General features: G+C 39.1%; 1 long non-coding RNA gene across 1 annotated transcript; it reads right to left on the reverse strand.

The window, feature by feature from the left end:
* Nucleotides 1–1,011: 1,011 nt before the first annotated feature.
* On the reverse strand, nucleotides 1,012–14,513 carry LOC122160432. Its single transcript, XR_006168819.1, has 3 exons — nucleotides 14,450–14,513; nucleotides 7,956–8,031; nucleotides 1,012–1,199 (listed from the first exon to the last, which is right to left on the reverse strand). It is a non-coding gene; the product is annotated as an uncharacterized LOC122160432 (long non-coding RNA).
* Between the last annotated feature and the right edge of the window lie 3,622 nt (nucleotides 14,514–18,135).

Below are 18,135 nucleotides of genomic sequence, written 5' to 3' on the forward strand. Positions count from 1 at the left end.
ACTCAAAGCGGGCATCATCCACTTTTCTTCCTATTTGTTTTCTCTAGCAGTTGTTTCCTTACTCCTTCTTCTACTGCTCTCTGAATATATGCTTATATATAGTAGTACAGTTAAAAGAACTCACTCTACCTTTGGGAGAGACAGATCAAACAATGTTAAAAGACTTTTCAGTCATCTCTGTCCACAACAGGAGTAATCTCCCATGTCCCAGATGACAGTGACGAGAACATTGTCCAGTAATTGTAAACTGTTTGATGACAGATATTTTTCTCATGAATCACAAGAAACAAAACAAGACAAAATTCTAATGTCTGGAAAGAATAAGAGTAAACGATTAACGGAGAGAAACATCACATTTGCATGGTCATTCTATGGACAAATGTACTTCCAGTGACATTAACAGAAATCTTCTTGGCTTTACCTTCATTTGCTCAGTGTCTTCATCTTTCTGCTCAGCCCAACACTAGATGTGAAGCCAAGCTACACCAATTATCTCGCACAACAGATGCTGAGATCAGATTGCAACAGCATACCAAGACTTGGATTGTGAACGCCGTCACCTTAGCCTTGGCTTTACATATCTTACACATTCACCCAAATTCACACACAAGCATCTCAGGCATAGGATGATTTAGAATCTTTTTTCATGAAGAATCAACATTTAGCCAAGAGACAGAAAAGAGCACTTTCTCAAATTACGTTCTGTTTCTACCTGTGCTAGTGTGTTAGGTCCGCCTGGGATGGGGTTAGCTGGATTCAGTGCCCAGCTGCACTGAAATGGGACAAAAGCTTCATGCAGGTGCACCCAGAAAAAAAGGAGGAGGAAGTTTACCATCCCAGCCTCTCAGCCCTCATACCACACCTTGGTGAGGCTTCTTTGATGGGCTTGGTGAGTGCTTACTCCTTGAAGAAGGCCACAGTTGGCTGAGGAATGCAGCTCGCCATGTCACCGTTTGGATCTACCCATTTTCACCATGATTCACTTACTGAACAGCTGCCTGCTCTCTACTTTGGCATTTCACGTACTTACCTTAAAAACTTTAGTCTGCTTTCACATGCTTTTCCCAAGGCAGGTATCAGATGAGAAGCGAGGTTCATAGCTGTTGGCATCCAACGTCTCAAGATAGCTTGAACGTTTCTCCTGTGGACAGACTTTCCATGCTTCAGTTCTGCTACATCTGTTAAGCCTCACAGCCGAGCTAAAGAGAGAAGGGAAAATTTGACTTAGTCCAGGTATAATGTGGGTTGCAGCATAATAAGATCAAGTAGTCCCTAAGTAACTCCATACACACCCAGTGGGTGTTGGAAAACCACTCTCCACAGCCCATGCAAAGTAACTGGGGTGGGCCAAGGACCAGGCTGCGAGCAGAGGAGCTGCTCCCTATCATCAGGATGTGAGTCTGCTTGCCTCAGTCTCCCAGTCTCTGATGGCAGCCTAAAAGACGCGAGTGAACAGAAGACTGTTTTTTTAATCCACTGATAAATAATAACACTGCAGCTACTAGTCTCTGTGCGCTGCTTAGGAGAGAACAAGAAAATGAAAGGAGAGTCTCTGTTCTGCATGAGCAATTTACTTTTCTTCTTCCCCCTCCAGAAATCAAGCATGAGCAATAGGCATTTCAGTGTTTCCTGTATAACACGGGGAGATGAATTGCAATAATATAACAAATGTTTTATAGGAACATAAGCATTACAATTTCAGAGCTCTCCTGTGAATTGAATGGATTTCTGTAAGCTTTTGTTTAAAAACAAGTAGCGTGATTAGAGCAGAAAACAATACAAGCCCTAGATGATTTAAACATATGTCTGAAATATTAATGCTACTCCAAATTCTTCTCTCCCCCAAAAGCTTTTCATTAGCAAGCACATTTGGATCAGGAGGATTACTGTTACCTGTTTTTAGCTGTGGTTCTACTTCGAGCTGCTGTCAGCAGGAAAAGCTGATGCCCAGGACAACGTTATTACAGAAAAGAAATGCTGAGACCATAACCCGCTCACCGTAATGGCCCATTAGTACTGAAACATTACTGCTTCTGGTGGCAATTGGGCTGTACCTGCTAATTACCATGCATATGGCTGTCATGTTGGCTTTTAAGAACTGATTTAATTAATATGTAGCACTCAAGAAAGGATTGTTAGAAGAAAATTGGTAGGAGCAAATAAATCTAACAGCCTTCGTAAATATTATGTTGGTCGCTCCAAAAGTAATGCCTCCTATTTATTTCCATGGTAACTACAACAGATGCAAAAAACATAATGGCACTATTTCAGAGTGAAAATTCTCAGCTACAAAGCACTTTTTCAACACAGTTACCACCATCAGCTGTGCACTTTTACCAGTGATGAACAAGGGCCTGCATATCACTCATAAAAACCTGCATGGCCTTTTGGAATGTAGCTAGTTGTTGTTACCACTGCTGAAATGCATCACCCACCACCTCACTGTGCTCACATCCACTGCTTGATCTCCATAAACGTTCAGCACATAAACTGTTTCTCATCTACTCAGAAACAGTATGTCCTAAAGATTGACAGTTTCCAGAGGTATATAATGCAGATGAAGACTATTTATGTTTCCCAAGTACCACGATACCTTGTGGAAGGTAAAGCCAGTCAGAAGCAATAATGTTAAATACAACTTACTACAAAGATCAGAAATAAACTTCAGTTTTACTGTCTATACCTGTGAGGATTTGTAACAGAAAATAACTGCTAGAAAAGGACAGAACTGCTGATATATCACAGCTCTAGATTTGCGTTAGTTCATGCAGTGTGCTTGGTAACCATGGGTACTAAACAATTTCATCAAGACTTCAAATAATCTTGGAACTATAAATAGATTTGGAAACAAAGTAGGAGCTTACCCACAGTATACACGGGAAACACAATATTCTTTGTAATGTAATTCATTTCTGTGTGCTTCCTGAAAGAATCTTAAGGTATTTATCGTAATACCACCCCATTTTTGTGCCCTCCAATCTAGCCTGCCTACCCTTTCTGTCTTATTTTTCAATCAAACTGAGCTTGGGCAATAATGAACAGGATAGTAATCATAAGCTCTCACTCAACTGCATTCAAATTTTAGAGAAAAGAACGTAGAATAATAATGTGTACTAGCCAACACCAAGAAAAATTAACAATGTGAAAGATGCGTAGAATACTGGTTAAGAATTTGTCAAAAACTACTAATCAATAAAATAACTATTTTTCAATGCTGTAGCATTTTTCATTATTATTATTATTATTTAAACTCTGACTAACTTCAATTAAAAATAACAGCAAAAAATGCAGAAGAACTGAATATCTCCCAGAGACAAATGAGCAATACTGTACGCATCTCCCTACTCAAATTGTGCAGAGTCCAACATGCAGATAACTCAGTTAATCAGATCATCCAAGTCAAGGTAGAATCTGTTTCAAAGCAAAGCTAACAGTAAATTAGGTTTGGTGTTATTGGTTCTGAAGTAGGCTTGGAAATGTATGATATTATGGAGATCTCTGCCTCAGCAGAATAGGGCTGCTATAAGTATATATTCTGTCCACATTTCAGCATCCATTTGAGCATCAGTGGTGCCTGTACTTTGTGGTTCTGCTGGTTATGGCAATCGTCAAGTGAAAATAGAAGAAAAAGCAGCAGTGTGTTTCAGTATTCTCAGACACCTCAGAATACAAATGGTCTCACAAACCGAATTTGATTTCCAGCTTTGTAAAAGTTTCTGATGTGCTGCTTAAATTTGAGCAACTTCATGATACTTTCTGCCATCTGTCATCACTCAATCTATCAGCCTATGTATTTTCTATACGTCACCCTGCCATCCTTTTACGGATGCCTCCAACTTGATTTTAAGGAATGCTTCAGACCTGAACTAATCAGCCTAGTAGGCTTAATATTCAAACTCTGCTGAGACTCGGAGTAATAATGCAGTGGGACTTCATCTACAAGCAATAGTTGAAGTTCACATAATTTATCAAAATCACAGGGGGCTCCAAGGCTGTGGCTGGGTGAAATAACTGGCAGCAGTGCTTGCAATAAAGGCAGGGTGGAAGCACACCAAGTCCAAGTGAAGCAAATGCTCCAGCAGCTTTTCTCTGTCAAACTAATTCATGGGTGCTCAATTTTTAATGGGAACATCTTAATGAATTTTGAGCCAAATGGCTTTTTTTCTAAAGTCTAACCAGCATACGGATTTATACTTGTATAGCTGGAACTAATTATAACCTTTTTCCATGCTTTTTGGCTACCCTTATCATTGAAGTGGAAAAATACGTATGATTCAATATTAAGGCAGTGAAATGTTTTTCTCATTCTAGAAAGAAGTTTCAGTTATTAGATTTCTGATTTTAAAATAAGAATCACCAATAATCTGTGCCAGCACGGACTGGCCACATTAGCTAAACACATTAATGGTCTAAAGAGACTTTTCAGTACTTAACTGTGAGTATTTAAAAAGTTTAAATCATTGAGTGTTTAAATGTGCATGCTTATTGCTGAGAGATAGACTGAGGATGTCCCAGGGAGCACAAGAACCAAGGCACATGCTGGGGCTCAGCACATCAGCACCCAGCCCAGCCTGCACAGAACTGCCTAACCACCAAAAGCAACACACTACCGTGGGGCTGGTCTCTGCTGAGTGACACTGGAGAGAAGAGGCACTGCAAGAGCTCAGAGACAAAAGAGAGGACAGGAAGACAACTGCCATCCCACTTTGGTCGAGCATTCCCCCAAAATCTTCATACTTTCCCATATTTGCCCGTGACTGCCTTTTAGATCATTAACCACAAGCCGTTTATTTCAGGCATGATTTATGGCCTACATGATCATAAAAAGAAATCTGATGTGGACAAACATGTTAAAAACAAAGCTTTCCTTTTTCTTACTTTATTACAAAGTTATGCTTGACTTCACATTCATTACTAAGTATCCTCACAGTCAAGTCTCACATCCAACCTAATGCTGTCTGACATTCAAACTAATACAATCAGCTTCACGAGGGAAGCTTAGTATGCAGTGTTTTCACTTGTGTACCTTTCAAGCAGCAGCAAGATCATTTAGATATGAATTCAGCCACAACCAAAAATAATAAAAAAAAAGAATTAAAACATCAAAACATTAATCTGTATTGGTTTTCCAGTATTCCACAGAAAAAGATATCTGTGCCAATTACCTCAATAGATAATACTTTCCTTCAGTGAGCATTAGAATCTTAATAAAACCTTTAAGCCAGCTTTCCCTGTGAAAGGCAGTGAAACTTCATTAATTGGTATCATTTCAGATGTGGTTACCCAACAGAAATGGTTGGCTCCATGTGTTCTTCTTCTCAGAAGTGGAGCGAAGATTCATCATACAGCACAAAAATGACCAAATGTTTGGCAACTTATAAACAGAAACAAAATGGTACATAATTTATGTCTGTAAGACAGCTTTCAAGGTGAAGGACCCGTATCTACCTGCTGATAGTGGGCGTCTATGTCTGTGCAAAGAGACAGAAGCTGTATTTCATCCTTCTGTTAGGAGCTCTCTTTTTGGACACCAATTCTATCAGCTTCCATAAATGTCAGTAGGAGTTAGAAGTACAAGAGGAATTAATACTTCTTCCACTCAGGCCATTTTCTTCAGAAACTGCAATGAAATCTTTTTGTAAGTTTTAGTCAGGCTGAAATAAAGCCTAGGAATCCTTATCAGTTGCTAGACTGAAGTAAATGACTTCTCTGTTTCTCCAGTGAGATCAGATCATATGAGGATAGAAGAAGAGCAATTGCAAGAGGTACAGGACAGAAAAGGTAATTATACAAGGAAATGTGATGATTCATTTACAAAACCTAGAACTGCGTAAGGTGAAAAACAGACCACCATTATCATCACTTACACTGAAAGAACTCTACAGAAGAAAATTTACAGATAAAAGAAGAGAATATTTTAATAAGTACTTAGAATAAATACTCACTAATTACACAAATAGGAGATCGTAAATTCTTCACTACTTTTTTCTTAGTCTGCATTGCCAGTAACGTTCAAATACCACAGTTATTTCTCTATCAAGACCATATTTGGGTATCAAAACTTGTAACTTGTAAACAAGCAACACTTGTAATTTACACTATGCTCAGCATCTTTGAAGGCTTAAAGGATACTCTAGAAATCCCGTGGAAGTTCACTATGGAATACATTCCTTAACATGACCTTATCAAGCCTGGCAGCTATTGGAGACATCAAAATCTCCTTCTCCAACTGTGTTCATATGAATGCGAGTCCTGCACATACTTACGGTAGGCAATACAATTAAAGAAGTAACAGCAGTTACTTCTCTAAGAATCAGAGAACAAACGGAGCTAACACAAAACTGCAAAATGATTTCTTCTCTTAAGTCTTCTTCAGACAGACTGTTAAGTTCTGTGAGTGCTGACAGTGAGCTGTGCAGAAACTTGAGGTTTTCTGCTAAAATTCATACACAAAAAGCTTTCCAGCCAGTGCCATCCCTAGAGTTTGTTTTGTCATTCCTAAGGGACCAACACAAAAACCAACCACCGCTCTTAAAATTCCTGCTGCCTGATTAAAAGATGACTTACTTGACAGCTGAGACTGCCTCCTCTTACTATGGTTACCAAAGCTTCCTACCTGCTGAATGCAGGTTCCAGTTGGATCTGCTGAGTTCCAGTTGGGCTATTTCAAGCCACTGTTAAAGCTATTTGGCTTTTCTTCCTCTCTGCTGTTATTCAAAATGTCCCAGGACACAGCCCCTCTTTGCCTGCTGTTTATTGCAGTTGCTTTCAATCACTCCATTCTAGTCCATTATTCATAGAATCATAGAACTGCTCAGGTTGGAAAAGACCTTCAAGATCATCAAGTCCAACCACAGCATAACCATAGCACCCTAACAACCCTCAGCTACATCTTGTCCCTGAGCACCACAACCAAATGGTTTTTAAACATCCAGGGATGGTGACACAACCACCTCCCTGGGGAGCCTATTCCAGTGTTTAACAACACTTTCTGTAAAGAAGTGTTTCCTGATATCCAACTTAAACTTACCCTGGCGCAACTTGAGGCCATTTCCCCTCATCCTTTCACCTGTCACCAGTAAGAAAAGACCAGCCCTGCTCTCTCTGTAAGCACCTTTTAGTTATTGAAAGAGAGCAGTAAAGTCTCCCCTCAGCCTCCTTTTCCCCAGTCGAAACAGCCCCAGTTCCTCCAGTCTCTCCTCCTAGGCCATATTCTCTATGCCCTTCACAAGTCTTGCTGCCCTTCTTTGGACCTGCTCCAGCACCTCCATGTCCTTTCTATACTGAGGTGTCCAAAACTGAACACAGTACTCGAGGTGAGGCCTCACCAATGCCAAGCACAGGGGCAGGATGACTTCCATAGTCCTGCTCACCACTCCATTCCTGATCCAAGCCAGGATGCCATTGTCCTTCTCGACCACTTGGGCACACTGCTGGCTCATATTCAGCTGACTCTCCATCAGAACACCAAGGTCCCTTTCCGTCAGGCAGCTTTCCAGCTGCTCTTCCCCAGGCCTGTAGGGTTGCCTGGGGTTGCTGTGACAAAATGCAGGACCCGACACTTGGCCCTATTGAAACTCATACAGTTAACCCATCAATCCAGTCTATCCAGGTCCCTCTGTAGTGCCTTTCTCCCCTCAGACAGATCAACACCAGCTCCCAGCTTCATGTTGTCTGCAAAGTTACTGAGAGTGCACGCAATCCCCTCGTCAAGATTGTTAGTAAAGATGTTAAATAGAAGTAGCCCCAGTACCGAGCCCTGTGGGACATGGCTCAGGACCAGCAGCCAACTGGATTTAACTCCACTGATCACAACTCTTTGGGCCCAGCCATCCAGCCATTCAACATGCTTCGCAATTCTCACATTTAAAAAATTACTGCCATTCCCAGATATTAAATAGACATGAACATTTATTTAAAATAACCACGCTACACCTTGCAGATATTTGACTTACAGTTTCTTGGCTGTATCTCCTCTTGCTTTGTTTCTCCACAGTTCTTATGTGCCATTAAGCATCTTCTTTTGCACCCCTAAAATTAGCAACAATTATACTCAGCTTTTAAAATAAAACAAACCTTTGAATCGTGACAGGATTTAATTACATCCTTCTTATACTTATTTAATTTTAAAGTAACTGTCCTGAGGTGGGAGGCAGAATGCAGGAACAGCTGAAGAATCAATGAGTGCATGGGACATTAATTAAACTCACATTGAGGAGTCACCAAGTACCAATTTGCAAGTTGCAATGCAAGAACAAAGTAACAAAAAATAGCCGTAAGTATTCTAATATCCATACTCTCAAGAACCTATAAAATTCAGAAACTGTTTTTTTTTTAATGTTAGGTTTTCTAGAATTAAATATGTAATTCCTTTGCATATTTTCCAGATAATCTTTCAAATGTTCTAAGAACTTTCTTGAAAATAACTTTTCATCATCTCCAACTCCCATATTGTGTTGGGTTGTAAGGCTGCGTGATAAGGTGATGGAAGAGACCAGGGATACAGAATGTGCTTGGCTGCTTGAATCAGTTTCTCAGCTAAGTCACCAGAACTGTGTAAGTCATTTACTTATTTATTTATGTTTCAATCTGAGAAATGCAAAGCTTACAGCAGGGGGTATAATGAAATTCCTGCTGAAAACAAAATTGTATCAGGAATATTTTACGTAATTTTTTATTCTTTGGCTGCTGTTTTATTATTTCCTTTTAAAACAATATTTCAACTTAAAAGCTTTTAAACTAAAAACAAAAAATCCCAAATGATTTTGTATTAATGCTTTGTTTAAATTAATTAAAAGGGAAATAGCTTGATCTTAGGTTACGTTTGGCAGGACTGAAAGAATTCTAACTATCTTAGTGTAGAAACCTCAGCAGATTGACCTCAGTAGAATAGCTAGTGGTCAGCTAAGTGCTTGGAAATAGGGATAGCAAACCAGAAACCCCAATAATTTTGGAGCCTCATGTGGAATTCATCTTCACCACCAAATCAGAAATCACTGAGAACAGAAGTGTGGCAGGGAACTGCAGAACTCCTCCATTTCCAGGACAGCTGCTACCACAAGAAATTAATCTACAAGATAAACACCCAGGAAACTTTGGTTTTATGGGTTAGGGCCTTCAGGGTTCGTGGCACATAAAAACTAATGAGGTCTATGTACTGTAACAAAAGATCAGCCTCTTTTTTGCCTTCTGTTGACCAATAATACAAACAATTTTCATCAACAGAAAGCCATGGAGAAATGAACACTTGGATGTGTTTAGGAACGTATCACAGGATGTTTCAGGACCCCAGATAACCAAAATATCAAAGAAAGCAGTACTCAAGCAAACAGACCTGGGAAGCCTCTGGAGTAACAACACTGCTGCCCTTTTGCTGCGACTGAAAATCCAATCTCTATATGGCCTCACTGCATAGGCACCCCAAATCACTACGAATTCTGAAAACCTTGGCCAGATGAATTGCTGTAAGCACGTCCTTCACATGATGCACTGTTTTATTTTTGTTACAACATTAAAGCAACCCTGTCATTTCCTCTGAACAACAGATATTGTAATTTGCAAAACCAGGATGATGGGCAATGGGCATAAAAAGCCCAGCTCAAGTCAAGAGCCATTTTAGCTTCAAAGAGGGTATGATGGACTGAGCGATACAGAATTACAGAAAATCACTGTATAACAATTGTGGGAACACAATGGGATGTTTCAGGATTTCTAAACTGCAAAGGCAACAAAGTACAAGACGAAGGGAGATCATATTTAGGAAATTATGCAGCTGTTGATATGTTAAAGGAAGACTTAAAGCTGGACACTTAAAAGTGACATGGAACAATCAGCAACACTTGACAGCAGTGAAAAGAACTGGCTGGATCAAACCTCCTTTCCCAAATTATGCTATAGAATGTTGATGTAATGTTCCAAAAACAACAATGTAATGAAAACTAACCTTTTGGAACATTACAGTTGCTACTGTATCGTATTATTTATTTCACTGTCACCAAAACACAGCATTTAAGGTCACATCAGAAGCAAACTGATTTGATTTCTGTTTAAAAGGCAAATATGCAATTTTAATTCCATTTCCTTTTGCAGTGCCATTTAAACTCAGCTCTGACAGAAAGGAAATCAGACATTTGGATAAATGAGAGAGGTCGATTGAATATTGATAAGCCAATTTTTAATTTATCAAGGTTATCTGGAGGTGCTAACTTGATGCCGCATGCTAACAAGAAGTAGCAACACAAAAAGTGATGTGTGCAGAGAGCTGCTTCTTTGGGATTATAAAAATGAGAACTTTGCAATGGGGACAGAAAGCGACTTCCTGAGGGGGGAATTTAAACAGATAGGAAGTGTGACAGAGAGATGGAAATGAATAGGTGGCAAGTTTTATGCTTCACAGATTGCAACATTAAAGCCACATCAAATTGGTACAGATGAGAGAAAAAGGAGAACTATCTTTGTGGAAAGTACAGTTCACGTGTCACAAAAAAAATGCTCATGCTTCTCTTTGCCAAATTTCTGCAGCAAGCCAGGTAATCATGACAGATCTTACAGTGCATTCTCTACATTGCCAAAAATCTGCAAGGCTTGACAGCTACCCACAAAAGACAACGCCCAAACAGTTTAGAGTGAGCAACCATTATTCTTCAGTCTCAGGGATTCAGGAGAAAGCACAATACTAAAGCAGAAACAATGTTAGAGGAATAAACAAGACTGCAGAAAAAGAGCACATATTGGCTCACTGAAAAAATTTAATAAATGGCATTTTGTAGTGACAGTGGAGCAATCTCACATATTTGCACGCTTCTATTCATTACAGATAAGAAACTAGAATATTTCCTTCTGTAGATTTGTCAATAACTTAAAAGCAACATGAGACTCTCAAGTGCACATCAGTGTGGTGAGGAAAGAGCAGAAAAAGCTTTTCTTCAGGATTTTTGTTGTGAAGCTAGAAGAACTGACTGAAATCTTACGTAGGAGCTTCAGACTGAGAAAATAGAAAAGAATTTTGAAGCGTGGAAAGCTCCAGTGAAAAAGGTTCCAAGGAGACCTCATTGTGGCCTTCCAATATTTGAAGGGAGCATACAAACAGGAGGGGGAACGGCTATTTATGAATGATAGCAATAGGACAAGGAGGAATGGTTTTAAGCTGAGACAGTGGAGATTTAAGTTGGATATTAGGAGGAAGTTTTTCACACACACGGTGGTGAGGCACTGGAACAGGTTGCCCAAGGAGGTTGTGGATGCCCCATCCCTGGATGCATTCAAGGCCAGGCTGGATGTGGCTCTGGGCAGCCTGGTCTGCTGGTTGGTGACCCTGCACATATAGCAGGGGGTTGGAATCAGATGGTCATTGTGGTCCTTTTCAACCCAGGCCATTCTATGACTCTATGAAGGAAATTCTAGCTTGACAAAAAGACTTCAATGATACATTTCAGGGGTTTGAAACAGGCATTCCTTCAAATTTTTACAATCATCAAATACTCTTCAATAATTTTGTCTCAAAGTCTCAAAATACATGAGAATAATCATTTCTCAGAAGAAAATTAGCTGATAAGGTCATGCCTGCTTGGTAGTTAAACAACACAGGCGGATGACTGCAGCTGTGACCCACCTCCTAACTGGAGCAAAATGAACCTACCAAATTTGGGCACATTGCAGTATTTGTGGAGTCACAGGATAATTTCCTTTTTATGCATTTTAGCTCCTGCCCACTCACTCTGCCAGCAGTAAGCAGCATTGCTGTGGCACTTAACTCTTCTCCTGACTGATGCCAGCTGGGGCAGTCACCACAACAATGTCCCCATGCTGGCTGCTGGCAACACAGCTCTAGCCAGTGATTTTCTAATTACATCTTCTCTGGATCTACAAGACCTTGCTTTCTGCAAGCTGTACTTGCAGAAGTATTGGGCACATGGACTGAGATAGGATTTCTTCTAAGTTGAACTTGTAGCATTTCCTTTCATCAATTCCTCAAAAACTTCTTGCTAATATTCTCTCAAGATTTCAGAATTTGTAGCAGATTAATGCTGTATCTGCTTTATGTTTCAGAGTCAGACACAAAAACATTCTTACAGCACATTCCAAATAGAAATAGAAGTGAGTACAGTCAGCAGAGAAACTGTATATCTGCTCATCATAAGTATCACTGACCTCTTTTGAATGACCCATACTACTGCCTTGGTTCAATTCCTCCAAAGTCTTAGACCCTATTAATTGGAAATAGAAATCTGAGATATTAAACTGATAGTGCACAACATTTAATTTCCTTCAGACATAATTTGCACAGCTCTGAGAATCAGTCTCTGTGAATTAATGACGCATCTCCATATCTGTATGATAAAGATAGAGGGCTGTGACAACGTTTACATCTGATGCTATTAGAGTCTCTTCAATGATAATCATTAGCAAGTCCATTAATGAGAATGTATTTCCCCAAGGCACAATGGCCATTCCACATCATAATCTAAATCTATAGTCTCCAGAATCTCTATTTAGAAAGCAATGAAGTAAGTCCCTGAACTATATAGTGGTTATCACTCAAATCATCAAACTGCACGAAAAAGATGAGGGAGACTTCCTTCAACACTGGCAGTGTAGAACATTAAAATGTACAACTGCCTATTTTTCCTAACCAATAACTGTATTAGAAATGCCAGCAAAAAACTGAATGCAGCATCCCAATGGCTTTGAATAACTGAGCAACAAAAAACTCAAATTCTTAACTTAAAGTCCTATTTAAATGCAGTAACAACATGAAAAAAAACTCACCACACTGATTATTTTAAGCATCTAATGATTGACTTGCTAAAACACATTCCAGTTTGCCTGAAATCTATGAGTAAACTAAAGACTCCGCAATATGCATTTTCTTATTCAGATGAAAACATGATTCAAGAAATGGAAGATTTAATTTCGTTCCAAAATACTTAAATAAAAAGAAAAAAGAAAGCAAAGAACAAATGATCAAACAAAACAAAAATCCAGCTTTCTACCTGCTATGAAACTAATAATTCACCCTACAGCAGCTATCTAACTTGTCAGTTTCACAGCAACAAATACTGTATGTAAAAACAAACCACTGTTCAAAGTCCTAATATCTACAGAAAGAAAACAGGAGGGCATCTCTCCTCCAGCAACCTTGGAGCCAACACTGTTTCAGACCCCTGGACAACATGCTGGTACCCTTCATCAGCGTTAAACTGAAAGCTTGCCAGAGGTAGCAGAATTGAAATTCTCCTTTAAATCCATATTTTTGTTTCTTAAACCACAACAGTGCCATGTCCTCCCATTCATGGTTCTTACTAAAAGATTCTTCACAAAGGCCCAATTTCCAAGAACGTTAGTATTATGTAAAGCAAAACAATTTATGCCCAGAATATAAAGGAGATGTGTAGATTGTTGTACTGAAGCCATGGGTAGTTCTTGGAAAATGCATCTTTGTCACAACAGCCTCCGCAATCAATGCTGAACTTGTTCCACATTACTACACACCTGCCCTGACCCAGAAGGACTTCACTTTTTAAAAAATATGTATCCATTTATCTTGGAAGTATTACAGAGGATGAAAGACAGCTGGCAATAAGTTAGTTGCTTACACTGCAATACAAATGCTAACACTGCTCGTTTGATATTTTGGGGATTATCCTTTTCCGTTCCAAAATTAACCACATCCAGAAAAGTGCAGCTCCTTCATGATCATCTTAAGCAGTTGCCAAAGATGCTGACAACTTCCAACACGAAGCAATAAATTAGAAAAGAGATTCAAGAAAGGTGGTAAGTTCTCGACATAATCATCTGAAAAAATACATGGTGATGAATTTTCTGAAACACCCTGGGAAAACTGCCTCAGCAGACACAGGTATACAAACCATATTGAGTACCAACTCACAGGAAAACCTGAATTCAAAGTTCCCAGTGCAATGTTTGTTTCCCAGCAGATTCAATCACTGACAAGGCTGTTCTCTCATCCTTTGTTGCACTGGCTGAATGAGTTATACATCAACACTTCGCAAATGCAACTGAATTCAAATTCATAATAAAGGTATTTGAAATATATGCTCTTGATTTTCATTATGTATAGTGTTTCTTTTTTTATTTGTGATATGCTGAGCTTCTCTTAACAAAGCAAACACTTGGTTCTTTTTACTGACTTGCAGGAACTTCAGCAAACTGGGATCTGCAAATGTAAAAAGACATCCCTTAAGATTTCTGTGATCATCTTTACAAGATAATGTTTCTAATATTTTGCATGAGGTGCAGGATCACAGTCTTCCAACTCTTACTTCAAGCAGGGTATTAAGAGCTGTCTGCTTTTTGATCTACTATATTCTACTTGAGAGTAAACTAACACATGACTTGTTGTACTAATGAATTGTCTCCTTGAAGCTCGGCATCTTCAGCAGGAACATGATTTCCATGGTAATAAAGCAGTAGGAAGATTCCTAATTACCTTTGGACAGTTAACCTTCATTATTGTTCCAAGACTTCACTGAGTCAGTATTTCTGGATACCACTCACCACAGTCGGTGCCTCCAAAAAAGCTGACTCTGCCTGTCAAGAAAAATGCCATCGTACTGAATTTGTGATAATAACCAGAAATATACAGAGATGAAATTAATGTGTAGAAAAAAAAAAAAAAAAAAAAAAAAAAAAGCAACATCATGCAGACTAGAAGAAAGGCAAAAAGAACAAGAAAAAGAAAAAAAACAAAATCATGAGAAGGTAAAGTTAGGCAGAAAGTAGAAAAATGGGAAGGACGCTCAGAGAAAATCTTTTAACATAAATGTATGCACAACTAACACCAGTTTGCTGTACAGTGTTCCAGCTCTCTGGTCTCCTGGGGTTACTTCAGAAGTCAGGATCAGGTTCTTCAGAAAGGTTACAAAGTGAAGTTTCTATGGACAATTGCTCCCTGAACTGTACAGGTTTTAGAAGAAAAACAAAATACATGAAATGTGACTTTCTAGATGGGCCATTCTGGGTCCCCAAACACACTCATGTGGCAGTCCATTTCTGGGAGAGAAGTTGGCAGATATTAGTAGTTCACAGTCTCAAAAAAGCTTTTAATAACTTCTGTTCACTCTGTATCTGACTATAAACGAACCTTTTGTCATCTTCAAAAATGCCAACTGCACTGGGAGTACACCGAGCTTCAGAAAGGATTAGATTTAGCAAGGCTCTTGCTGAAAATATTACTTTTACAGTCTCAAATATCATCTCATCTAAACACCCGCAAGTCTCTGCTATGACAGAGTCAACACCGACTGGATCACTTAATCACCAGCCACCAAGTCTTCCTGATTTTCTGGTCTTTTCCTCGTACGTTTTACTTTCTGGTGTCTGTAACAGCTTTCTTGGAAGGTAATGTTCCTTGGGAAATTTAAAGTCTTTTCAGTGAAATGATTAACTGGCTTTATGAAAAGTAAAAAAAAAAAAAAAAAGGCTGTAAATATATTCAGAGAAGCAGAAGGGAGGATTTTACTTACTGGTTTCAATGTAAATAATGCAGTGTGAGATATGCAGAATAATACATCTAAACTACTTTTACATTTTGGAAAAAAAAGGGTTTCCAAGATCTTCAGAGATGAGAACTAATTAATTTTTCCATGTGCTCATTTAAGCTCTTTATACAATATCATGTCTAGAATTACTACAGACTTGAATTTCACCCTAGCAACCAATTGCAGCTCCATGATAACTTCCTAAGCAGTCCAGGTAGTTCTGTATCTTTTGCAATAACAATTACCATGTGGCATAATTGCAAGGGACAGTTTGGTCATAGGGAGAATATACTCTCATAGTATTTCACGTGTGAGTCATCCCAGAACAGAAATACAGTAATAAAACTTAGCTGATCATAAACTTCAAGTGTTGCAGCCAATAAAGTCAAAGAGCAAACATATTTCCCACATATGTGTCACAAGTTTCTTCTGCTAAATTATGCAGCACCTGGTAAATACTGTTAATTCACTTGTACCTAAGTTAATTACAGATTCCAGCAAGCAATCAGATATGATTAAATTACATTTTGGGAAACTATCAAATGGTTAAGGCTGAAGGAAAACAGCTTAAAATAGACTGTAGAACGTAATACTAATTAGGAAAACTCTTAATTCTACTTATTTCTCAGCTTTGGAGGTTTTTTCTGCTTTGGGAACAGGTTTTCCTCTCTGAGCACCATGCGAAAACCAGCTGTAATCTCTGCAGGGACTACCCAGGTAAACTGGAAGCAGCATTTGACCTCCCTGGGGAATTTCATTTGGCCTCCTTTATATTACAAGAAGTATTCTAAAAACAAGAAATAAAGGCTTGATAAACAACATCCATCTGTAGGTGAATTTTGACAACTGGCCCAGATGCTGGGGGGTATTCACACAATAGCTTTCTTCTCTATAAAGGCACTTAAGTTGGGGACTATTGGAATACTTTGCAAAAAAGAGGTGGAAGAAAACAGCTAAGCAAGTAGAATTGCTTCAGGAGGGATAATAAGTAGGAAAAGGAAGGAGACGGGAGGTCAGGAACTCTCTGAGGTCATCTGAGACTCTGTTTCCAATAATGTAATATGCAGAATGGTTAATATCACTCAGAATTTAAATGATCTCAAATCTGTCTCTGACATCTCCTCTCGACCAGGCCTATTTTCCATTTTGATTGAAGTTACCTGTTCCTCCCTAACTTCCCTAACGCTCCTCTCTTCCTCACCTATTCTTGGAAACATCAGATTTCCATTTTTGTCACTGCACTGAAACATGCCTCCCTCAGTAACCTCAGCACACCAGCCTTCCTTCTGTCTCCTGCTTCCACTTCTAATCATACTAGAGGCTCGAATTAATCACTAAGCTAAAAAATTGCCATAGTTTTCAAATACAAACTTAGCACACAGAAACACAGAAAAGCCTATCCCGACCTCAATTACATGGATCTTCTTCCTCTGCTGTACCTACAGCATCAGGAAACTGCCTGACTCTATATCACTGAGTAACAAATGTGTTTTAAAGTCACTAATGATAGCAAAGGGTAACTTTGGACACCCAAGTATAGCCATGCTGTAACAACCGTCATTAGCAATGAGTGCCACATTTTTCCTGTTTGACTCATTAGGTCATTGCCCAAAGACACGAGGTATGTGCCTTGGGCAGAGATATATCTCAGCTGTTAATCAGGATCTATCTAAGACTATATGATCTTCCACTCTCTGGTAACTGCCAAGAAAACAAAATGTATAATTAACAACCGGACAAATGTGTTTTATGATTAAGACTGCAGCCTAGATGGTGAAAGCTGAACACTTCCAGCAACAGTGAAGTCTGTGTTTTATTTTTAATAATGTACTGGTAACAGGTTTTCCATTTTTCTCAGAATAACAGAATAAAACTATTTTACCATGCCAATACTTTATCTTGAATGAGAGTACTTAGTGTTTAACAAATAGAGCTGATAAATATTTAAAGAAAGGATACTGAAAATCTCTGGTTTTAAGAGCTCTGGATACAGCTCCAGCATTTGGAAAGAAGCAGCAACCAACCCATGTACTCAGCAGTATATTTTCCCACATGTAGCATATTATTTGTTCATCAATTTTGTATTGTGGAGCCCCAGAGTGGTGTATTTCTGAGGAAGACAGAAAGGGCAAAGTGTGGGTGGATAGACATGAAGTGCCTGTACATACCAGACTGCCTGGTTAGAAAAGGGGAATTACTCACAAATGGGACTTCTAAGACAAGTGTTAGGCAAAACTTTGCCTCCTAATTCTTTGAAAATTAGATAGATGGCCTCTACTCCACTGCAGATGGAACCAGCAAAGTAGCAAATTAAAACTTCATTTTTCTTTTCCTTTTCAGTATTTTTTTTTCCCCCTTGACTTATGCAACGCTGGCAGAAGGCTTAATCTTGCAAGATACAACTTCACTAGTGAACTTCAGTGTGACAGATCATGTGAAAAAGGACTGCTGCCAGTTCATTTAGCAAGATCAGTTCCTTCACATAATTGATACGCTGGAGGGAGATGCAGAGGAGCTCCCACAGGCCCCTTATGAAAATTAATCCATCAGATTGAGGGAAGAATGGATGGTCTCCCTTCCCTAGGTGGAATCAAATCCCTTCAGACGCCCTCGAATCTTTTCAGTAAGAATTATT

This window comes from Centrocercus urophasianus, unplaced genomic scaffold (genome assembly GCF_019232065.1).
Source record: "Centrocercus urophasianus isolate 14NV4802_14NV808 unplaced genomic scaffold, USGS_Curo_1.0 seq_17, whole genome shotgun sequence".
NCBI lineage: Eukaryota > Metazoa > Chordata > Aves > Galliformes > Phasianidae > Centrocercus > Centrocercus urophasianus.